Source organism: Cyprinodon tularosa, unplaced genomic scaffold, assembly GCF_016077235.1.
Source record: "Cyprinodon tularosa strain WSP-4 unplaced genomic scaffold, ASM1607723v1 ctg473, whole genome shotgun sequence".
In the NCBI taxonomy this organism is placed as follows: domain Eukaryota; kingdom Metazoa; phylum Chordata; class Actinopteri; order Cyprinodontiformes; family Cyprinodontidae; genus Cyprinodon; species Cyprinodon tularosa.
In genome coordinates this window covers 75242-100566 of record NW_024039200.1, presented here as the reverse complement: position 1 = coordinate 100566, position 25325 = coordinate 75242, and the positions used below count along the sequence as shown (strand labels likewise).

General features: G+C 37.2%; 1 protein-coding gene across 2 annotated transcripts in view; it reads right to left on the bottom strand.

Annotated features, from left to right (window-relative positions):
• The window catches only part of dlgap4b (discs, large (Drosophila) homolog-associated protein 4b), a 136523-nt gene extending 114136 nt beyond the window's left edge, over positions 1 to 22387 (bottom strand). For both annotated transcript variants that reach the window (XM_038301767.1, XM_038301764.1), the window contains exon 1: positions 22304 to 22387. The gene's annotated coding sequence lies outside the window, so the exon portion shown is untranslated. The remainder of the gene's footprint in view (positions 1 to 22303) is intronic.
• Positions 22388 to 25325: the final 2938 nt, after the last annotated feature.

Here is a 25325-nt window from a genome sequence, read left to right as displayed (position 1 = left end):
CAGGCCAATATAAAGCATTCATCTCTGTGAGGTAAAATATTTTAGGATGACATGCGAAGACAGGAAAAATAAAAAATCAGACTAGCCTGTTTTTAAACAGCAGGATTCATTAATTGTGGCATATTTTGCATTTGGGCTGTCATTTATTTTCTTTGTCTTAAACAGATGTGAGCATCTTCCAAAACATGAGCAACAGCATCCTTCTGCAGTCTGCTTCAGGCTTCAGTCTTGGTTTTTCCTTTTTTTTTTTTTTTTTTTTGGATAGCCAGATGGGATGCTTAACTCACACACAAAACTGAAAAAAAAAAGCCCACACGAAAATCAAAATACCAGATGTGCTTCTTCAGTCCCATGCAACACACCACTGGAGGTCACGGTCAACCTTGGCAAATACAGAGAAAAAAGAAAACAAACAAAAAAATTGACGTGCTCATTCATTTTGGTGCGCTTTATCGCATGCACCAAGCTTCCCATCATTTGCCATGGTATTAAATGTTCTTTCCGTCCAACTATCTAAAGTCAGATTTGGAGCAGACAGCAGGTGGTTTTAACCGCTTAAACCAGACGCAGTCACGTGTTGCAGTTCCGGAAAGGCTAAAACTTGCCATTCTGATGGGCCCACAGAGAGAGCTGTGTGATACTGGGAGAGATGTGACAGATCTAGTCTGGAGTGGAGAGGAAAGATACAACAGAGAGGAAAAACAACAGATAATCTAATAGAGATGGAAGCTGGATGGTTTTAAAAAGGGTAAAAAAAAAAAAAGGAAGCCAGGGGACTGTGTTAGTGAACAAGTGCTCTTAGTTTGATAAATCAGTCAGCATTATTTTCTTGATGAGCATCTGAGTTTGACGTGAGGAGAATCAGAGGCAACATGGTCAGGAGCGTTTTTCAAAAGCATTTCACATTGCTTGACACGCTGACATCCTCAAGTGATGCTTCGATGATGCAAAAGCTTTAGCTGCCCAGTTGATTCGGCCTTAATCCTATCTCCTCCCAGCCATTCCAGGATCTATTCAACATTTAAGTCCATTAGCCTTATTGCCAAAAAAAAAAAAAGTCAGAATGTGCAGTATTCTTATCAAATGTACTTGATTACATTTGCAGAGGAGCTGCCACATATCCAGCATTGTTGCAACACAAATTTGATGCAAAGTAATGTTATGTATTAGTCACATACTTTTATATAAGCTTCTTTATTTAAAATCTCTACAGAAGTGACATGCTGATTAAGCTAAAGTTAGCCTTGCATGGCAGCTGTGAAGGCTTAATCTGAACCCTTTATTCCTCCTGGAAGGTTACCAGAGCATGACGTCAAAATAAAAAAAATATGTTCATCATTATTATTCTCAAACCAAACACCTCCTTTAGGAAGATTTTCAAAAAAAGGCACACACCGCTCGACATACAGGTCGAGACACGTGGGAACACATGAGACGCAATGAGGATAATACCATGATGCTCTGTTGGAAATCAGGGCTTTCTACTGACACTACTGGGTCACCTCTAATGTCCTACTTTATTTGAGGGGCAAGTGATATTTGTAAAAGCTTTTACAAAGCTAAACATAAAGACAATTGTTTTTAGATAAAAAAAAAAAAAAAATTAAGCCATGATGTGGCAATGGAGTTAAATTAAACATGAGTGAGATCAGCAAGGTAGAAAGTTTTCTTAAAAAACTACAACAACTAAACAGCTGCAATAAATGCAGCATGATTAAGTGCTGAAAGCAACTTCTTGGCTAGTAGTCTCAATTACAGAATAAGGTAAATTATCTGTGCCAAGTTGATCACCACTTATCAATGCAAGAGAGAATACTCCTATAGATGATCACCTCCTTTAAGTATCTTGCTGTGCATACGGAAGCTAGGAATAGATTTGTCAATTCAAAGAAAAGACAGAAATAAAGTAGCAAGAGCCTGATAAGCTATTTTTTTGTGTGGGATGCCACAATTTTATTGGCAGATCACTGTGAAAGCCCTTCACCAAAGTGGCAGAAAAAGAGACAAAATTATAACCAAAGTAACAAAAGACATTTTTGTCATTATCCTAAGGTTTTAGGTTATGATTTTTATTTTAACTCTTTCTGCATCCACATTCTTACCCAGTGTTGTATAAAGTACTGAAATCTCAGAGTGAAGTAAAAGTATAGGTACCTCTCCAAAATATGGCTTTGGTAAAAGTCCAAGTCACTGACTGAAATGTTACTTGCGTTAAAGTCTTCAAGTATCCGAAATGTCTTGTACTTAAGTATGAAAATTACTGTAAAAACAGATGTACTTAAGTAATGTAATAAAGTATTAGTAAAAAGTAAAATCAGTCAAATGCAGATTGAATTACATTTTTTATATTTTGGTAAACTTTTAAGGTCAAATTCACTTAAAATAATATACACAACCAATCATGGAGAAATTTAGACCAAGTTCAGACAGAAAATCCTCAGTTAATCCAGAAAGAAAGTTTTTGTAAGCCTTCAGTTTTTCCTTCAAGTAAGGTCATAAGAGTACATTGTGTTCAAATAAAGCAACAGCCACAGGTTCTCATTACCAACTGGTGGTTCCCCTATAGCCGAGTCCGACGCTGTTGCAGAAATACAGATTTTGGGGCTTAAGACCTCATGGAAGATGAAGGCATAGAGAATTAGAGATAATATGCGCCCCCATCCTCCGGGGCCTAACATTGATGAGGGAAAAGAGGCTAAAGTTGAAAAAGAGGGTAATGGTGGAGATAGTTTGGAGGAGGATTGTAGTCAGTAGAAGAGTCCTAAAATATGATAGGCCACAGCAGAGTCATGGCGTTGGGGTGAAAGGATCTGTAACACATGGGCATCATGCAGTGAAGGGATGAGAGGTGAGGCTGAATCAGGTCTTCTAGTTTGAGTTTTCACCTAAGCTTAATTTCTCTGTTCATATTTGTTTAATGTTTTCCTTATTTGTTCTTTGCAACTTTGTAGTTAATTAATTAACTTTTTTAGTTGATCTTGCTTGTTAAATATTTTTGCTGTATTTCTGTATTTCTAACTCCATCTGCTTTTTTACCTTTTCTCTGCCCCAGCTGCTCCTTTTTCGATCCAATTATCGGTTCTGGTTTACATCTAATTTCTTCAGCCCTATGTGGACACCTGCTTGAACTTATTCTCTGCTGGATGCCTCTGTTAACCAGCCTCCTCTATGCCCAGTGCATGCTCCTCCATTTGGCGGTGCTGCATGTCTTTTTTCTAGATAAAAGACCTAAGTGTAATTCTCTGTCTAATCTATGTATAAAATTACTGTTACGGCTGCAGTGGGTCTCTGCTTTTTCTTTCAGGGTCCTGGAGGCAGGCCTTCTGCAGGTGTTATGTTTTTTCCCTGATTGGTGCTCTGCTGCTTTAAAAGCTGTCATGCTGCAGCAGTCAGGAGGCTTTTTTCCTCCTCTCCCTCTTCAGAACCCAGTTGGTTTGGTTTGTACCTTATGATTGAGTTTTGTTAGGTTTGTTTTGCGTTTGTTTATTTCTAATTGGTTATGGGTTTTGTATTAATCTGTTTTGGCTTCTTATTTCAGGTAATCCTTTTTCAGGTTTTACTTAATATAATTTAATTTCCTTTTTCATTAACTCTAAAAAATCCTTGTGTGGTCTCCATTAATGTTACCCCACCTAACAAGCCAGGTGGACGTAACATTAGTTTTTTCATTTCTTCTCTGCTTTGCATTTGAGTTATTTTCTACCAAAACACGAGAATATTCCACTATCATTTATTACAGCAAACCTGAGCTGTGCCATATAAAAACACTGCTTTTGGAGATGGGCTTACGGCATAAAACCACCAAGCAAGAAAAATGTTTATGACAGAATGGGTGATTGAACAAACACTCAGGAGCTCAGAGAAATTATGCATTCGGCTGCCTCAGGATGTCATTTGTACAATAAATTCATTTGTGAAAGTCTCGCAATCAAACTTTAAATGGCCAACATTTGGTAATATGACAGTGGATTGGTTTAGAAATAATAGAACCTCAATTGTGTAAAAGGCAGCATACTGTAAAATCACAGTGCAAGGTGAATGAATGCTATGGCACAATGTGTGGATGAGTTTCACGTAGCCCTCAGATAGGCCGTGCATGACACAGTACAAAGAAAAGTCTTTAATGCAGCAACTGGAGTCCAGAATGCTGGAGATATGACTAAGGGACTAAACATGTTTCTATTTCTCAGTTTATATATATATATATATATATATATATATAAAGAGAAATATTAAATACTTTGGTCAACAGAAATTTTGAGAATTTCCTATCAATGGAAATAGTTTAGTGGGTGTGCACTAAGCAAGGCTGCAGCCTCCGAAGGCCAGATTAATCGTCCGATTATGTCATACATAGCAAAGGGGCGTGGTTTGTTTGTATTCAAATTTGAAGACTAATTGATATGCGGCCAAGAAATGCAGCCTTGTTTTCCCCCGGATGGAAGGAGAGGTCTGGGGGGAATGAAGATGGAGGAATGAGCAGCTGCAGTTTATGCAGGTTCTGAAAAAAAAAAAAGTACATTTTGTCCTTAAAAATGTCATTCTAGACCAAATAACTAACAAGATGAAACATTAAAATGTTAATTAAACTATATGTAATGCTTACAGGCCCCGCCTTCCGAACAAAGAAGAAAGCATCAACCAAGGACATGGAAAAGGCTACAAAACAGGTTAGCAGAATTGATCAAACTCTTAAGTCCAGAACACAGCAAATAGGATTTTGCATCAGATCTGACAGGAAATCTTTTCAGATGACAGCGAGGCATTTGGCATTCATTGAAAATTAATAAGGATCATCACACCTGACAGGATTTTATGCAAGGGGGCTCGTGTAGGTCCGACTAAGATAGACCCTAGGTCTATTTTAGTCAGACTATGCAGTAATTCAGCAGCAAGAAAACTTTACCCATGGTGGGAACTAAGGAGGACAGAAAACAGATAGAACAGTGATTCTCTTTGAGCTTGGCAAAAACAACGAGGGACAGAAACTGCACTTTATCAATCTCCTTGAAAAATTAAAAAAATAACTAATATAGTAAAATAGTGATCCTCTTAGAGCCTCACAAAAAAAATATATATAAGGAGACGCAGATAGAGCAGCTAAGCACGACGTATCTCTCACCTCTTTTTGGAAGAAAAGAGAGAAAAACTTCGATCAACTTCCCTGATCTCTCTGAAAATCAAATCTTTACCTCAGTCAGCGTAGAAACCGTCTCATGGTGTTAATCGCTGCATTTTTCTTTTCTTTAGACGTATATCTCATTATGTTTTTAATATATGAACATTCTCTATCTGTTCTGGTTTGAGATGCTGCACAGACTCGTTAAGCAGAGCTTTGTTTTATAGAATGTGCTGTTGGTTTTTTAATGTACTTTTTTATAAAATTTTCATAATCTGTCCAAGTCAAATGTGGGATTTTTTTTCTTTGTGTATAGTACAGAGACAGAGGTAAAAAAAAAAAATCTCTCCACGCTGCCTAGTTGGAGCCTCTCTATACGCAGTCAGTGAGACGCAGGAAAAAAATCGGATCGGAGATTTTAAAGTCATACACAATCAGTGTGTTCAGGACTTTAGGTAATGTGATGACTTTACACTCTCTGCAAAGAAAAGCTTTAAACATCAAAGATATTACAAGTAATTGTACTTTCACACTTAAAATGACAATTAAACATTTGAAACTGTGATATATAATAAAAAAAAAAGTGATTAAATTGTATAATATGCATCTTATCTTTTATAATACACTTACATAAATTAAAACTACATTATGGAATCTCAGAAAAAAATATACTGTTTTGAGAGACTACAGCAGAGCTATCAAAAGATACTGTAACTGGCTAAACTTAGGAGTCAAAATAAATGAATGAATAAATAAAAATTAGTACACCATTGTAAGTTGCAGGAAAAATGAGTCTCTAATTCGTAAGAAAACTGTCATTTCAACCAGTTAAACTATCCTGCAGTGAGCTGAGAGATGGAAACATTTGAAACAGCAACAATTTAAGAGGCTGTGATGCAATGCATGGGAAACTCCCTTGGGCTTTTCTGTATAGCCTGTCTCAAAATAAAATGACTATTTTTTAAGGACCATTGCATGCGAGTGGTTCAAAATTTCTATCTCGGGATGTCGCTGTCTTTTACATCAAATGGCTTCCTTTTGAATTCAACTATTTTGGTGGCTCATATGAAATGTCAAAGTTAAAGAAAACCTGAACAAACTCATTAGCTCAAGGCCAGAACTGAACTGTGCTCCTCCCAACGATCTCTATCAAAGCGAGCAGCTTATATCTGTCTGAGATTTACTGTATTAATCTTGTCAAATGGATTCAGAGAGCACTGATACTGCAGACTGACATGAGGCTTGGGACAGGAGACCAGATGGCTACACATACTGGACAGGGAAGCAGAAAGCACTCATCCGATATAAAGAGGGCGGGGAGAAGGGGCATTTACCACAGCGAGGAGGAAGTAAGAACAAAAAAGGAAAAGTTCAGAATAAAAACCGAAGAGGTGTCTGCAAGAGATGACAGCCAGTGAAGGAAAGCCGTAAAATGACAGATCGTGACTCCTGCTGGCTTCAGCTCTTCAATGTTGTCGAGTTTCCTTATAAAGCTCAGCTTCCTACCATTACATGCAGCAAAAACTCTGCTCCCTCTTGAATTATGCATACCGGTGGGGAAGGAGGGAGCTGTTGAGTTGGAGGGGAAAAGGAGACATTGAGAAAATTGCAGGAACAGAACAGGTGTATCTATTACAAGGAAAGCTGGCTGCAGCAGCTGCCTGGAAGATGACATAAGCAGATGTTTACCAGAAGAAGTGTAGTTGTCTATGTAATAAAACACTCAATCGAATTCTTTTGCAGCTGCCTGAATTTGATGTAAAGGCAGTTCGAGAAACCATGTTTGGGAAATATGCCTAAATCACCTGATTCGATAAAAAAACATAACAAGACAACGACTTTGTGGAACTTCATTGGACATAAGGCTCATACCTAAATGTTCATGTTAGTTTTGGGAGAGAGAGCTATCTAATTAGAATAGAAGAGAAAATCTCCTTATTGTCCAACAATAGGGAAATTGTGGTGTTTATAGCAGCAAAGGTTATATTATAAGTGGTCACACACTGTGCACCTTAGAAATGTTTAAAAATATAAAAGATAGGAAACTAAAACAGAGAATTGTACTGTACAGTTTTTTTTTTTTTTTTTAACATTATACTCTGTATCTGGAGAATAAAAAATCAATAACAGCCGTGGACATTTTTACAGTAATGGATATTAGCATGAATGTAAAAACTTATTGAGGTTTTTGGGAACAGTGGTGCTTATAAAGTCTTCCAGCTGCTGGGAGGAAGGATCTGTGATAATGCTCCCTGGTGCATTTAGGGTGCAGCAGTCTGTCATTTAAGGAGTTTTCCAGTTCAGCTTTCCAATGAAGTTCCACAAAGTTGTTGTCTTAATTTTATGTTTTTTCATTGAATCAGCTGATTTAACCACATTTCCCATTTTCCTTTCTAATTAGAGCTCAGTTTCATAGACGCGTATTTTTGCTATCCTATCCTCTGTTATATGTGTTCAGTGTGTACTTGTATTTTACAATGTGCGCATATTTTAATGTTTAATTCCTGCCTCAATGTTTTACCTTCCTGTCTGCAGAAAAAGGATCTGGCAACTGGGGTCTGGCAGAAACCTTTAGAGAATCTCCAGAGACTGGATCTTGTGGTAATGACATACAGCTTGTTTATGGGGTGGTTCAGCGCTTACTCCTTGAAGGATCTCTGCTACAGTGGCCGATTGAATTAATCATTTGTAGAAGTCTTACTATAGTTGTGTTTCCACAACTATAATTCCAACAGGAAGTAAAGGTATCAAACTAGCATGGAGACAAGATCAGAAATTGTGCAAGGTTTTAATGAATGTGCGGCAATAAAGGAAGTTCAACATACTAGTTTTAGAGAATCTAGTTTTAGATTCCATATGGAGAGAAAATTTTGATTCTTATGGTTGTGTTAAGGGCAGGACCCTGGCAACAGAAACAGCAAATTAGTCATGTGAGGTAAAATTTTGCTTTGTCATAACTTACTCGACAAATGTGTTCCCATATGGAGCCTAGGCGGAAGTTCAACTGAAGAAACTCATTGCTTTCCTACATCCACCTGCGACGCAGCCAATCATATTTTAAGACTCTTCCACCAACTACAGTCGTCCTCCACACCATCTCCACCATTACCCTCTTTTTCACCTGCTTCCCATCCATCTTTAGCCTCCTTTCCATCGCCAGTGTTAGGTCCCGGAGGATGGGGGGCATATTATCTCTTGAACCACGCCTCCACGAAAGCCAATTTGCATCCAAAGTTCATCTTAAAAGGCCTCCGATACCCACTTGTCTGCTCCTGTGCGCAGGCTGTGTGACTTCATTCAGATGACATCATTTCAACCCACCTCCAGCCCCTCCTCCACTTTCGTAGCTAAAGCTTCATCAAAGTGTCATTCCTCCTGGACTCTTACTGCGTTCCTGTTTAATCTTAACCTGTCCGGCAGAAGACCGCCATGTTGAGCCTGGTTCTACCAGAGGTTTCTTCCCTCCGGGGAGTTTTTCCTCTTCACTGTCGCTTCATGCTTGCTCATCACGGACAGGTTCTCTCAACCTGTGTTATCCAAACTGGACTTCCATCTTCCAGGTCCCTGAGTGAAGCTCTAGTATCAGCTCATACAATCCACTGGATCTCCCCATAAAGCTCATCATACCGTCTCACTAACCAGCAGTCTACAGACTGACCATCCTCATCTATCTCCTTTCCACCACCAGTTTCAGGCCTGGGGGGAAATAGCCCGTTTCTTTGCTCCTGTTCATGCATATGTATCAAATATAAGCGCTATGTTTCCTGCCAAGGTCTAAACGCCAAAGACAAAGTAATCATTATTATTAAAGTAATTGTATCAATAGATTTCTCCTAATTGTCTTTACTCTTCGTGTGAGTTTTTCAGATTAAACTCCTCTTTACCTAAAATGCTTTCTTTGGAAAAACTCCAAAACCAGCTTCAGAGAGTTTAAAAACATTTTGTGAAGTTCAGTCATGTAATTCACATTTTCCATGAACCTCTTCTTATGGCACTACAAAATGCATGTAAATTATATGCATAACTTAATGTATAATTTTACAGAATTTAGGTGAAATTGTCTCGATATGTGGTAGAAATAGTTTTCCTTCTATAGTTCCTTTAGTCTCTGAGCTTTTTCTCACTTTAGGTTCAAATACCTCTATTATACTGGAAAAAACAAACACTGACTCCACCAAGGAGTGCTGCTGTCGTTTTTAGCACAATCTTAGAGAACCTGGAAAAGAACGCATTTTGACTTTGGAATGGCTGGTCACTGTCAGGACAAATCAATCTGAAAATTAGATGCTTCCAGTCACCAGCCAGTTCCTCTATACATTACAGCCTTCCTATTATCTGCTAAAGTCAGCATTAACATATAATGTAGATGTAGGCCCAAGTTTATGTTTGAAAAACTTAGCATTTACCTAAATGTATAAAATGACAGAGGAGCAAAACGTCCAGCAAAATGTAAATACTCTCTATCCATTTTTAAACAGCTGCTTATGCAACTCACTCATGGAGAATAAAGGCTACCTTTATGTTATGTTTTTACTGTTGAATTAACAGTAAAGGATTTAAATAGTTTAAATTTAAATCAGTCACTAAATGATTTCTCAGTGGATTTCTAGGTAAAACTTGTAGGTATATTTCTCCTTCTAAAGGTAAATACTGATATAGTTTTGTCATTTCTAAATAAAGAAATCCCACTATTTAATAGTTTTTGGAATTAAATTAATTCAAAACAATCTGAAGATATTTGTCAGCGTGACACTAATTAGGTTATGTAATCCTGATATTTCAAGCAACCACAGGCGGGGGTTATTAAAATAGAGTCGACATTATAAAAATAGGCTCATTTACCAATTTAGTCTGCGCTTCACTCTTTCACCTTGTGAGACACTTATAATAAGGAAAAAGGGAAGAGAATATTATTCTATTATCTTCTCTTGACCTAAGTCATTTATAGCGGATGAGACAAAAAGGGGCCTGTGTGAACTGCTAAATGTTTTCTATCTTTGCTCTGCTGCCTTTATACACAAAACAGTTGATAATAATTAGTACTAATATCAGGTAATGATAGAAATGCCTTTAGTAGTATTTACAGTAGTTTTTTGCTATTTTAAAATCTTTCTTTTATCATTTAATTAAGTAAAAATCATTACATACTTAGCTTACTTTTCAATGTTAATGTCCCTTAATAATCCTGGATTATTACATGTGGTGTTTCTCTGCTTTAGGGAAGCCTTAGAAAATTACATGGGGTAAAGGTCAATCAGTTAGAGATGCACAGTATATTGAATTGTAATCATCAATATACTATTAAAATCCCATTTACGAAGCCATACTTTGATGCCATATTTATACAGCTTTATGTATTTCATATGGCATGCATTCATTTTCTGTTCCAAATTAAATACATGCAAGAAACATTTTAACCAAGGAGGATGGAGTTCAGTGGCCTAATATTGCTGAACCTGATATAGATGGTAAAACTAATAGAGTTGATGTGATATACTAATGTTGGAAAATAAAAAGTATCTTAGAAACGATCTTAAAAGTCACCTCTCTAGTCAGTCAGTCTAATGTTGTGTTTCTGTAGTCTCCCCACTTCTATACAATACATGACTATCTATTGTTCGCCAACTCAGTTCTAATCTGGAGCAGAACTGGATCCACTGAAGTAACCAAAAGACTACATGTGCAGATTTTGGATTATAAATCTTTTTTTTTTTAAATACAGTTAATCAACAGCTACAATAAATATAAGGATTGAATTAGAAAATTTACAAAAAAAAACCTGAATTTGAATTAACTTACCCATGATAAATCCAGAGAGAAAAGGGTAAGGTTATTAGATAAATAGTATTGGCCAAATCACCACTCTCATGGTTTGTTTTTAATTCAAGCCTACAAGTACACTTCTATGGCATGATATTCTTTAGTTCTTTGTTGTACTTCTTGAATAACTCTGACTAGTGAAGAAGCCGGTACAACAGTACTTTATTAGCAGTACTACCGGTGTTTATTACACTGAAATATTCCCAGCACGCATGACTGTTAAGAGTTATTTGGCTTGCACCAATATCTGGGATACAATGTTATTTGCTTCACAATATCTTTTGCAATAAATCAAATGCTCACTTGCTTCCACAGGTATGAGGCAGATAAGATTATCAAGTTTGCAGAAAAAAAAGGGACACTTATGGAAATATGGAATAACTGTAAATGGAGAAAAGAGCAGGTATATGCTCGGTGTAAGAACGACAGAAGATGACAATAAAGATGATCCCTGATCGCTTAACAAATAAGGAGCTCAAAAGCAGGAAACATGCAGCAAAGACAGTTGACAGCATTTAATTCTCTGATCTCTAAAGGTAAAAGGCAACACCGGACAAAACAGACTCATCCTTCTACCTTCTACGGACATTTTCACAAAAATCCAGCAGGAAAAACAACAGAGAACAGAAAAGAATAGTGAGAGAATCCAAGAGGACTACTGGCACAACCAAACCCTCTTCCAATGACCTGATTTGGAGCCAAGCATCAGCAGAGGTTCCTTAAAACACCGTTGTAAACATTTTGATTTGGTGCAACACTGAAAGCTGCACCAGCCTGCTGCTCAGCTTCTGCAGAAATAATGAGCTTTTTATTACTGTACCCATATTATATTTTTTTTTCTTTTTTTATGTCATAATTCATTAGCATTTTATAGTTTTAAGAATGCTTATTCATTTAAAGCTGTGTATCAGTTGACCGATAAGCTTCAAATGAACTTGTCTGAATTTATCTAATGAGGACAAATTTTTTATCAGTAAAAATAGTATTACACCTTATAAAATATGTCAGTTTTTCTTACAAAAGTGTATAATACCAAAGCCAAATCGACCAATATTTTGTTTTCTTAAGTTGAGACACAGTAACTTGTTCTGGATTGCATTGTAGGGGCTCACCTGGACCAAGATACACACATTATCAGAACAACTGACACTAAGCAAGGTAGAAATTATTTTGAATGTGCATCTAAACTACAGATGAATGCCACTCTGCTTTAAAGTCAAACAGAATTTTTGACATGTAGAAAATATCCTGTTACCTAAGTGGTTGAAATGGAACATAACGCTGCAGTCACCTTAGCTGCCTGATAGATTGAGCGGAATCACAGAAAAAGAGACACAAATGAAAAGGCAGAAGCCTTAAAAGCTTTAGAAAGGATTTGTATCCAGTAAGCCCTGCATAGGATTAAACCATGTTAGAGAAATGCCTACACACAGTGGACACAGTCCACATACAAACAAACCCAAAACACACAGATGGTGGTCTGTACACCAAATGATAGCATTAACCTCATATGCACAACGTCAACAAAATGCATCTTGCAGAGATGGGTTTCAGCCTCTGGTTTGTAACTAGTTAGTTTATGTCAGGATAGAAAATTAGCAAGCTTTTTCTAAGTATGAAATCATTTTGTAATCAAGCACAGAAGCAATTAAAATCATTCAAATATTTTGCCTTTATGATAACAATAAAACATTTTCATTTCTAAATGGAGTATTTTAACGGAGTTTGCTTAATTTAAATCTATTCATTTGCAAACTTGTGTAGGCTGTGCCATGTTGCAGCTGTAAAAACACATATATCCCAAAACATATAATTATTTACAGCATTTAAAACACGCAAAAGAAAATGACAATAGAGTTTAATGCAACCTGATAGAAGCCTTGACAGCAGCTAAAACAACTTGATTGAGGGCTGAACAGAGTCAATGAGATCACAGCTACTGGCACATCACGCCTTCCTGACATTTACTATTGAATAACTTTCAAGCTGTGAAAAAACAAAAACAAACAAGAAAAACTGGCCAAATGTGCAATAAGCAGCATCAATACGGTAATTCACAGTGGCCACAACAGTGTAGAGGTATTTCTCTGAGGAAGACAGCAAATGACATTAAATTGTATGTGTTCACAATAAGCCAGTTTCAGTTTAATAGTGCAAATATAAGTCCTGCATCTTTTTTTTTTTTTAAATAATGCCTGAAACTCATTTGGTTTATTTCTATTGATTCTGTAAAGTTTAATGTTTCAAATAAGCATGTTAGGATCACTTTTAATGATACAGTATAATGTGGTTTCTAACATATTGTTAGAAAATAGACTTTCCTGAAGTTGCTCCAACAGACTGGTGACCTTTCAGGGTGTACCCTGCTTTTCACCCTGAGACTGTTGGAGATGAGCACCAGCCCCATCATTACCCTGATGGATAAGAGGAAGAAGATGGATGGATGGATGGATGGATGGATGGATGGATGGATAGACAGATGGAAAGATGGAAGAATCAACAGTTAAACGAATGGACAGAACAATGGATGGACAGACAGACTTTCATGAAGTCAAATTTTTTTCTGCTTTGTAGGAACACCTATAACAGGTGCAAACCTTTTGACACCTCAGCTCACCAGCCTACCACTTTTCTGAATAAAAGAATCCTTAAAAACAGCATCCCTTGATTAGAGGAGACATAGAAAATCAAATGTTTAAAGAGCGAATTGCAGGCAAAAATTTCGACAAAATGCAAACCAATTGTTGTCCATCCATTCCAAAAAAGTAAAAAAAAAAAATAATCCACTGGACTTTATTTTAAAGTTTGAGAACGTTTTGCTTCCCATCCAGGAAGCTTTTTCAATTCAAAATGTCAGATATAGCGTTGAGTTCGAGACTTTATAGAATGGGTTCTTTGTTAGCCTGCAATACCTGATACCTGTCTTTATCTCTGAAATGGGTGTCGTTGAGGAAAATTGTTGGTTAGGTTGAACAGGAAGATGTGCTCCCCTGCATGGGGGTGGGGGCCGCGATGATAGCAGGAAAGAATCAACCATATTGCTGTATTGTTGGTTTTCGAAAGCTGGAATCTGAGTCCACCCTCACTGTTTAAGGTTGGTTTTTCTTTCTTAACATAGATGGCTTCCTTCACACCTCAAACCATGAATGGGAAGCGAAATGTCTTGAAATTTGGAAACAAAGTCCAGTGGATTGTTTTTTTTTTACTTTTTTGAAATGACTATGACCTGGATACTGAGAATCTTCACCAGCATCCATCCATCCATTTTCTCCAGCTTAGTCCTTGTCAGGGTCATGGTGGGACCAGTGCCTATACTTGGCAGTCTATGGGCAAGTGGGAGGGCACACCCTGGATAGGTCGCCAGTCTATCGCAGAGAAACACAGACACACAAAGACACACAACCATTCAGACACACCCTCACACCTAAGAAGAATTTAGAGAAGCCAGTTAACCTAAAAGTCATGTTTTGGGACTGTAGGAGGAAGCTGTACCCGGAGATAACCCACGCATGAACAGGGAGAACATGCAAACTCTATGCAGAAAGACTCAAGGCCAGGGAATTGAAGCCGGAACCCTCTTGGAGTAAGGTAACGGTGCTACTCACTTAAATGTTGTCTAATGGATCATAATTTGAAAATTTATTCAGGATTTCAGTGTTTTGGCCGCCATAACGAAGTAAATTTACCAATAAAGGTGACATTTCTTCTCAGTGTCTCTTAAAACAGCTTTTTTTAACAATAGCGTATTTTGACGTGCGCGGAGTCAAACAATTGGAGCTGTTTCAGCTCTGTGTGGAAAGCAGGAAGTTATCAGGTAGAACTGGAGTGTAATGAGTTTGGTAGAAGTTTGAGATGCATTTATTGATCATAAACTTGGAATGATGCTGAAATGAATGAAACTTATTCCTTCAGAGGGACTGAGATGCACCGGTGTTCTAATGCAATGGGAGCAGACGGCTCAGTACACAGGACATCCTGTCATTGGGATCAATATGAACGCTGGAGAAACTTTTAATAAAGGGAAGAAAACTGGACTACGCCCAGAAAGCAGCAGACGTTTCCCCATCAGCAGCTGCTGTTTCTCAATGCTTACCACCTGAGATTTAGCACTGTGATCATTTTTAAGTTCAGAAAAATAGCAGGAAACTTCTGGACTAACCTATTGCAGTGAAATTTCCTCTGAGGAGGAGCTGTAACACAACTATGAATAAGTAACGTAACGTTCCCAATACAGCAATGCTTTTATTCCTCCCCATGGTCTCTCCCTGCTCTATTGGGCAAAATCCTTATAATTATAAGGATGTAGTCCATCATATGTTTGATTGTACACATTTAAAGTCTATTCGCTGTCTGAATAGTATCAACATTGTTTACTACTGTAAAGCAATGGTGGCGTGGCTAAAGCAATCTTTAGCCGCGCCACCATGTTAACAGCTGGCTGTGGTGATTCATGATTGTTCCTGCTCAGCTGTGGATCCTTGCATCTTTTCAGCACCATGCACAGCCATGTCTAGATAGGGTTTGTAGTGGTGCTTTGGAGAAATTAAATCAGTCTGAAACTTTATTCTTGCAATATCTGCTCTATTTCTTTATTTTCTAATGCTGCCTGTTTAATATTTTATACTAAACATCTGAGGATGTCACAGAACGGTAATATTATGCAAATAAGTAATATAATGCAAATAAGTAATTTTGTTTTTCTTTTAAATTGATTATCTTAATTCTTTAAAAGTATTCATTTCTTTCGCCAAACAAGATTTTTCAAGCCTTAATTTATTCACATTTAGGGATTATGACTTAGAGACATTCAGAGGCTGGGCACACCTCTCCTAACCAGCTGATATCAATCCTTATTTTTGTTCATCAAATTAGGAAACTGTTTGCAGTCCAGCTAGCTTCAGTTATATAGGGTTTTCATAACTGTAAGTCCCTTCATAAAATTACACTTCACTGTCACAAAATTGAACAGTCTATTTCCATATCTTACAATCAGATGGCAGGCCACATGGACCAGCTGATTACATGTGTTATCTTACTCTCTGAATTTATATAAACAAGAGTAGGGCGTATTGAGCACCAATATACATCAAGTGCTCTATATTGACCCAAAAAAAGTAATATATTTTAAATTAAGTTTGGGTCAAAAGCTATGGTGTTCTGCTTTAAACATATTTATAAATAACACCCAAAAACATGGGAATCATTTTTGCAAGAACAATAATTTAAAAAAGTTCACATGTTGCAGCATGTTTATGAAAACATTATTTCTTCTACACAGCAATGATAAAACAATTTTTTTTAAATTGATATATCCTTATATTACTCTTATATACTATTGATATTATTTATTATGAATCTGAATCCTAGGATGGCTGGAATATTTCACTGTATGTACTATGAATCCTTTAAAATAGGAAAACCAAACATATTTAACTTTTGGAAAATATTTGCATTCTTTTAGATGCACTTATGTGCCTGCCACCATTTTAGGATGTTTATTTGAGAACAAACCATCAATTATTAAGCTTCTTGAACACTTTTTCAAAACCCAACAAACACTGTATTATTTGTTGATGGACAGCAGCGGTCAAATATTTGTCAACACTGCATTTAAGATGGAGCCTTTTTAACTTTACACCTACGTTTTCACATTGGCTTGATTAATGAATAGTTTTTTTTTTTTTTTTTTACAAAATGGAGCATTTAGAGAAGTAAAAAGAAAAAGAAAAATCATTAATGCACCCACTGTGGAAAGAATATTGATTTGTTTCTTAGATAATAGAATCTAGGCAGAATCCACTTCTGTCGCTGCACATTTAAAGCTGAAGTCTGTAAGTTTTTAAAAATCACCTTTTTGTCATATTGGCTAAAACTGTCCCTATGCCCAGACAGCAGTACATGTGATATGTAACCTGTGAAAAAAACTGCTTCAATTGGTACCGCCTACACTGCATGAAAAGTGGGATTTTCGTCAATATACGGCACTGTAGATTGTCGTGGAACTTCAGGTTAGCGGCAGTATACGGCAATTTGCAGGCTTCGACGAAAACTCCCGTAAATTGTCAGAAATTGACGTGGAATTTCTTAGGCAGTGTACCCCCCATGCCTCCCCCCCATGGAATTCTAGGGGAGGCTTTAACATGTAAATGAACATGATGTGAGCTATACAAATGCAAACCAGGGTTGCAGGGGGGGGGGGGGGGGGGTAAGAAAATCTCTGATACAAAGAGATCAGGTATAGCCTCTTACATTTTAGCTTGAATTGATTTATTTAATTAAAGTATAGAGACCAAAACAGATCTTTAGCTGACAGAGCAATACATTTAGAGCAGTAATTATTTTTTTTTAATTTGCATTTAAGATAAAAAATAAAATGTTGTCTGTCAATATGCTCAATTCACAATTACTTAAGTGGAAAAGTTTCAAGAAATGATTCTGAGATGATTCACTTTATAACATGGCGCATTATCCTGTTGGAAGTAGCCATCAGAAGATTGGTACACTGTGGTCATAAGGACATAGGTCAGCATGCTAAATTGGTATTAAGTGGCCCAAAGTGTGGCAATAAATATCCCCCAAATAGATGGTAGAAATAGATCAGGCTCAGTATAGCCTAATTATAGACTCTTACATTTTAGCTTGAATTGATTTATTTAATTAAAGTACGCTAGATTACTGTGTATGCAAATGTTATGTAAAAAAAATACACAAAATAATTTACTTCAAAAATTAGTTTTAATCAGAATCAGTTGGCTGTAATGGTTAATTTTTTTTTTAGATTTCCACTTTTTTTTTTTTTTTTGTTATTGAATATATAAGAAAACAATAACAATCTCAAATAACAAGTCAATAACAAATATTTCAATACAAGAAGAAATATCACAACTCCTGCTTTTGAAAAATAAAATTAAATGCACAGGCTGGAACAAAGTATAAAATAAAATAAAATACGTAGTAGTTAAAGTAAATTAATCAGTGGGGACTACTTACTGAAATTCTTCAATTAACTCAAACAATTTAATTGCATTTAAATTCTGCATCTTTCTCAGACATCTTTTGAAAAGGGAAAGTTCATTTTTGAGAGCAGAGATTGAGAGGGAGCATTTTGCATAGTGACATTTATGGATATAATACTTTGTTACAATTATTAGAATATTGATTAAAAATTCCAAATTTTTTTTTCTTTAATGGATAAACCGAATTGAATGTTTTGCCAGGAAATAAAATCTAAATTTATTGTTTTAGTTTTTGGGAATATATACAAACTATGCTCTAATTTCTAGATACCGATCTGTTTTTACTATAATTTAATTTGACAAACCGGGTCTTCTCTACATTCTTTTTTCTGTTTGGTGCGATTGCAATAGCGGGTCTTGATCTGGACGGACCGGAGGGGAGCAAAAAATAGCTCAGCTCCGTATTTTGACGGTGAAGGACGGAGAAGACGTACGTGGGCGGTGACGAGCGGAGGATGTGGAACAGCTCTCATTGATTTACATGACAGACAAGTAATACAGATAGTAGGATGGACATTTTATTAGAAATAAATCATACACTGTTCAGAATAAACATGGGGCTGATAGTTACATTTGTGTGGGTTCCAGCACATATTGGGGCGGAAGGAAACGAGAGGGCAGATAAAATGGCAAAAAGGGCAATTAAACATTCTATTAGTTTTATAGTTAAAATAAGTAAATCAGAAGGAAAGAGTATTATTAAAGAGAAACTTATGGAAATTTGGCAAAAAAGGTGGGATGAAGATAAAACAGGAAGATGGTTTTATAAAATTCAGAAGATGGTAGGAGAAAGAAGAAATGGAAGAAGAAATAGAAAGGATGAAAGAGTGATAACAAGGTTAAGATTTGGTCATACAGGACTTAATCATACACTTTTTAAAATACAAAAACATAAAACGGGCAAATGTGATTTCTGTGATAAATATGAAACCATAGAAAATGTTATATTAGAATGTCATAAATATGAAAAAGAGAGAAGATATATGAGAAGAGAGTTTGAAGACATTAAGGAGAAGGTTAATTTATTAGATATACTGAGGAAAAATTTAGGGAGTAAACACATACAAATAATTATTCGATTTCTAAAGAAAACGAAATTATTCCATAGAATTTAATTATAGTAAGTGTGTTTGTGAGTGAAGGAATGATATACAAAGCTGTGCACAAATATGTTTATATTTTTAAGTGTGAATGTGTGAATGTATGTTTAGAAGAAGTTAGGGTAGAATGTATCAGGATCAATATTTAAACCATCACGAACCACACTCCATACCAGTAAGTGGCGGTAATGCTACTAACAGTTTGTTGCCAACCGCCATAAAACTCGACAAGAAGAAGAAGAAGACAGACAAGTACTCCGTACGTGAGCGGGGCGGAGCGCTGACGGAGTATGTGGAATCTGGGGGTAAAGGAGGACAAATACACGTCCGGCTGGGTGCAGCGCCGGACGCCGGACAGTGCAATGAAAATCCGGACTGTCCGCCCTAAAGCCGGACATCTGGCCACCCTATCTGCAGTCGAGCAACTTTGCGGGATATACGAACTCGAGGAAGAGAAGACGGGTGCACAACGCCACGCTAGCGGTAAATATATGTTCGATTACTGGTAGCTATGCTAAAAGCAGCCTAGCTTAGCTAGGCAAGCTAAAGACAGCCTAGCCTAGCTAGGTAAGCTAAAAGCAGCCTAGCCTAAAGCTTTACTAAAGTGTATTTTTTGTGATTCACAGGAAGCATTATGCCGTCTTAACAACTCGGAGACTAATTGCAGGCGCTATGAACCGGCAGGGGTAAGGTTTAAAGAATATGCTTTCATTCTGCGGTAAAAGGACATGGATACGGATGGATACCGACCATAGCTGTACTTTTTTTTTTTTTCACAGACTACAGTCGCCTCACAATGAGGCGGTGACCTCCTATTTGCTCGGATTTGCACGATGTTGATAAAGACGACATTGTGTGTAAGTGACTTGTTTTAATGTTTTCTCCTTCCTTGTTACTGTGACTTGCGTTTGATTTTTTTTATTTTTTTATTCATACCACTCTCATTTAATTGTTTTCCAGCTGCCTGTAAGACGTATTATGAGACGGTATGCAGGAGCTTCAGATACACGCTGCTAGCCAGCACGCTGCGTGCGGAGGCTGCCAGGCTATCTGCTCGGAGTCGGGCAAGACGAAAGAGGGTAAGACTTTATTTGGTGACTATTTTTCGGGTGCATTGATAGATGTGTTGTGTCCATATGCAGTGCGCTGATTCATGTTTTTTTTTTCCAGCTGCTGAAGGCGAGGCAGAGTTTGCTGGCAGATGAGGAAGTGGAACTCTGTAAGTCCGCCACCGTCGACCTCATGTCCGACGAAGAAGATGGCGTCGTCGGCGGTGTCTCTGGATGGATTGTACGGTCGCCGCCATTTCGTAGGCCGGATCTCACTGAACTCTGTGTTAAGCTGCAGTCCCGGTTAGAAGCGATGTCGAAGTACAGGGCCACGCACAGTAGGCGTCTGCACATCGGACCTGCCTCGGAGGGAATGCTGCCAGTTACCTCCAACCCCGAGGAAGCAAACGGACCGTTCACGGAGTTGTAATTTTTAGATACGCATGTGTTTGGATACGCGTTGTATATAGTTGTGTGTGTTTTAATAAAGCTCTTTCTTTGCATAAACAGCTTCCTGGCAAATCTTCATTTCCTGTATAAATTCATTCATGTCCTTGATGGTAGCATAATAATTGTGTAGCAGTGTAGGATAAAATAAATACACAGCATATGAATGAATAAATATATGAATGAATAAATATATGAATATATATATATATGAATGAATAAATATATATATATATATGAATAAATATATATATGTAAATATATATATATGCCAACCAATCACGAGCGACTTCACTTGTTTAAAAAGAAGTGGTTCCGTCCAATACTCAGTAAGAAAATTAAAGCCTGGCGTGGCCACGTGTGGTTTTGCTGCCAATCACGAGCGATTTCATTTGTTTGAGAATAGTGGTTTCAGCCAATACTGAGAAGGTTATTCAAGCCAGACCTGGCCAGCCGCGCGGGTTTGCTGCATTCATATGCTAATTAGGGCCATTAGTACAGCTGATCGCTCTCCACCTACGTCACTGTCCGTTTCCGACAATTTGTGGCACGACAAACGCGGACAAGCACGGGTTGCAAATTGTCGGAAACTGACGAAAATCAGGCAGATCTGCGGGAGTTTACGGGGGTTTACGGAGACGAAAATCTCACTTTTCATGCAGTGCTACTGCCTGTATTTCAATCTGGAAAGAATAATTCGGGACGAGTCAAAACAACCAATCACAGCCAGAGGAGCGTCTGATGGAGTGTCAATCACAGCTCACACACGCTGAATCCCGCCCCCCCCCCCCCCCCCCCCCCCCCCCCCGCCGCGCAGATGCTGTGAGAGGGGTGGAGCTTGGAGGTGGGGCATGAGTGAAGCAGAGAGGGTGGGGGAGTGGAGTGAAACCTGTTTTTCTTCAAATTTTCAGTCGAAGTCTGCTCTCTCCTCAATGTTACAGACTGCAGCTTTAAAACAGTATATAGCTGCAGATCTAGTTTTCTCCACTTTAAAACTAAAATGATGGCCTCGTCTCTTACTGTTTGACTTGACTTTATTTTCAGTCACTTCCATCTTTAAAATGAATAGGTAATTTTTTTTCTCTTGCCTCTCCACATTTTTGGTGGGTGCACTGCATATGGGAGATTTTCTCTAAAATGTGAGTGACAGCCTGCTCCTATAGATAGTATCTCAGTTAAGACTTGTGCTTGTTATGAAATTAATTCAGTGTGAAAATCACGAGCTGCGTGTCACACCTCAGGGAAGCCCCCACGTAGCACTGCAGCCATTTTCCATCATCGCTCTCTGCCTGCAGCCAACATTGTGCATGCATCTGCATGACAAAACATGCTCCTTCAACCGTAATAGACATACTGTCATCATGTTACACTTAGAACGTTCATCTTTATAAAAGCTGAAATCTTCTTTTTGGCCAGTTTTTCGCCAAAGCAAACACAAGCCTCCTGAGATGTATTATCCTTTAAAAAGGAGGGCAAGCTGTGCCTCCCACAGAGTCATACTTTCTGTTTGTTTGTTTATTTGACAGTGGCATTCAGCATATCTGCCTTTAGGATTTATCACTGTTCAGGGTAGACAAGGTCAAGGCAAGGATTTAGTTACTGTGGCTTGTGAGCAGGGTCTCCTGCTCACAAGCTCAAAAGCTTTTATGCATCTCAAAAGAAAAAAACCAAAAACAATTTCTGATAGAGCTAAAGACAATACCAAATGAACACATGACATCATTCCCCTGACAGTTGAAGAAAGATAGATACCTTCTTGGAGCAGATGAGGAGTTTTTGCTGAAGTCACAGAGGAACAGGTTCACCAGGAGAAAGTCCTGCAAAACAAAGATGGCTTATCAGCTCCAAACGAAATAACATTCTCTATCTGCTGGAACAGAAACACAAATAGAACACATGGAAGAATAGATATTTATAAATGTTAAGAACTGTGTAAAGGAGGAAAAAACTGAGAACAACTCCAGTCTAGAGATGTACTGATTAACTGGACAATGTTTTTGGTAGATATTAGGTTACGTTCACACAGCAGCCTGAAATAACCCATATATGTTTTTTTTTGCCCAATGCAACCCATATCTGATCTTTTTAAAACAGAGATCCAATTGTTTTCATATGTGACCCAGGCCTCTTGGCTATGTGGTCGTAAATACAATACGTGTCTGATCTTTTCCAATACCTCTGCCTGTATGACCATGTCGCACCAACCTATTCTCATTATGAGTTCGTATGAAATCGTACGAAAAGTTATGCACCGTAATTTCGTACGTTTTGGACGTTTTTTTCGTCGTATGCGAATGCGCATCTGACGCACCATTCACGAATATAGAATATAAATTACAATTAGCCCTAACCCTAAGATATAAAACAGCAAGCAACGTAGTTAGAGACATGAATAAGTGATGATTGCACTGTTTTTAGCAGTTTTCCGTCCGTCCGCGGATCTGCTTTTTTTTTCTTTCTGCCAGCGCATGCGCACTGATGTGTTTTTTTTGAGGAAAAACTTCCAAAACGTACGAAATAGTGTGCATAACTTTTCGTACGATTTCAGATACTGCACTGATAATGAGAATATGTTGGTCGCATTCATCCAACCTGTACGACAAACGTGACAATTCTGCGTCCTGCTATGCAGAACCAGGAAGAACACCCCCCCCCCCCCACCCCACACACACACACACTTTGGATAGTAGTAGTAGAAAAAAAAGTAAAAAAGTGTTTTTGTCTAAGCCCCTTTTATTCTGTTAACCCTAAATACCATTAAGGCCTATAAAGTGCAGTTGGAGTAACCTGATTAGTAAACAGAGTCAACCTCAGGAGTATTATTCATTCTAAGCATGAATCCACAGCTATTCTGTCAATGTCCCAAGAAATTTATAAGAGAATATAATAGGAAATGTTATAAAACATTATTTTAGGCTTTGAAAGGTGCAATGTCAGCTGCAAAAACAAACAAACTATGATTCAACCATAAATTGTTTTCAGGACATGTCGATCCAGGGTAAGGCTAGCAGAGGGGAAGCAAAAAGCCATGATAACTCGATAGGGGATGAAAGTCTGTGTACATGGCAACCATCAATCGCTTTCCCCAAGTCTGGCCTTTACGGAACATGGCAACATTAATTTCCCTGCTGAAACAAAGGCATAGGAGGCTGCCTTTAAAAAAGTTATTTTATTAAAATCCATCTGGAATGACACAGAGGATGGATAATCAGATTAAGCCAAATGTAAACTTTTTTAGCCCAGACCAAAACACAATATGTTGGAGAAAATTGGACTGCGGAAAACAACATGACCGCAGAATGACCACATTAAAACATGGTAGCAGCAGATTCAGGATGTTGGGAAAGTTTTTATGATCAAGGCAGTTGGTTAGAATCAGTGAGAAGATATATATATATATATATATATATATATATATATATATATATATATATATATATATATATATATATATATATATATATATATATATATATATATATATATATATATATAGCTGGATTAACTGCGATTCCAGAAGAAAACCTGTTAGAAGCTGCAAAAAACTTGCGACAGAGGAGATCGTTCAATTTCCAGCATTAAAACAGCCTTTATTTAACAGAGGGATGTGAATACTTTCTTACTTCAATTAATATTAAGTGAGTTGGATGAAATTAATATTTGCTAGGAATTTTAATGCGAGAGTTCAATTTAGTTCTTCATGTTTTAAACCTGGGAAGCTGCTTTATCTCTTTGTACTGACAAGCTGAATTATTTCAAACCCAAAAGATGATTGTGATGATAGTTGTTTGAAGATATGTCCCGCTAGCTTAATTACTCCCTATTGTCTCAATGAAATCTTCATTTGTTTGTTACATCAGTTATAGTTTTTCTACAGCAAATTGCCACATCTTATTAGATAACGACTTCTAATTAAAAAATAGAAATGAGATTAGATAAATGCTTCCTGAGGCAGTACAATTCAAGGAGGCACACTTTGAGTCAGGTAAAAAAATAAATCTCTTTCCAACAGAGGCAATAATTAACTTCATTCAGTAAAGCTTCAATGATTTAAAAATATATTATAAAAATCTTATGTATTAAATTGCTTGTTAAATATGCAGTTTAACAAAAACATTCACCAGTGTAGTATCTCTATCAAACCATTCTGTTTTACTCAATGACTACAGAGATGGGCATATGATAAGAGATCCACACTTTTGCTCTTAATCATACACCTACAATGTAAAGGACTCCTTCTCTGATTCAATGGCATCCTGTAGTTTTTATCCTGATTTAATTAAATCAGGAAATGTCAAGTTCTCAGTCTAAATGAAGGCTAATTAAATACTTTACGATCGTCAGAACAAGGGGCAGAAAGGTAGAGAACAAAACTTTTGAAATGTCTACTGAGACTATATATATATATATATATATATATATATATATATATATATATATATATATATATATATATATATATATAAGTGAGTGAAAACAAAACAGAACAAACTAGGATTTGAATGGAAGCTTGCTCATTATTTGTATCTCATAAATTACATAAACCATTCACAATGAAACAGAGTTTTATATGTATGTGATGACCACAAAGGTTAATGGCAGGTACAGTATTTCAGGTTTGAAAGTTTCTCCCTGACTGCTTTAAATCTTCTCTTCTGGCCCACTGTTCAATGTTTAACCATAAAATTTTCACTTTGCTTGTAAATGAGAGCAAATTTCAGTCAACTTGGAGGTATCATCATTCCTATGGTGTTAAACCAACCAATTTAAGTGG